Below are 442 nucleotides of genomic sequence, written 5' to 3' on the forward strand. Positions count from 1 at the left end.
GGAATGTCTAAAACATACATCAATAATGCAAAGTATTGCTTGATTTACATGATGTGGATCTCAGTGATGGAGATGTTTTAAATTCAGAGTCACTACATACACAGAATGAAGATGATAGCCAAGACTGGAAAGCTGAAGATGAGATACTAAAATATTCTCAATTAAAAAACTCAGAATTTGATGCTATTTTTCAAGTAATTTTTGAACATGAGAAACCAAATGATAATAGATGCAGATGGAAAGAGAGGGGAGAGAGGAGAAGGAGAGAAAGAGAGAGGGAGAGAAAGAGAGGGGAGAGAAAGAGAGAGGGAGAGAAAGAGAGAGAGAGAGAAAGAGAGGGGGAGAGAAAGAGAGAGGGAGAGAAAGAGAGAGGGAGGGAAAGAGAGAGGGAGAGAAAGAGAGAGGGAGGGAAAGAGAGAGGGAGAGAAAGAGAGAGGGAGGG

This window comes from Octopus bimaculoides, chromosome 4 (assembly GCF_001194135.2).
Source record: "Octopus bimaculoides isolate UCB-OBI-ISO-001 chromosome 4, ASM119413v2, whole genome shotgun sequence".
In the NCBI taxonomy this organism is placed as follows: domain Eukaryota; kingdom Metazoa; phylum Mollusca; class Cephalopoda; order Octopoda; family Octopodidae; genus Octopus; species Octopus bimaculoides.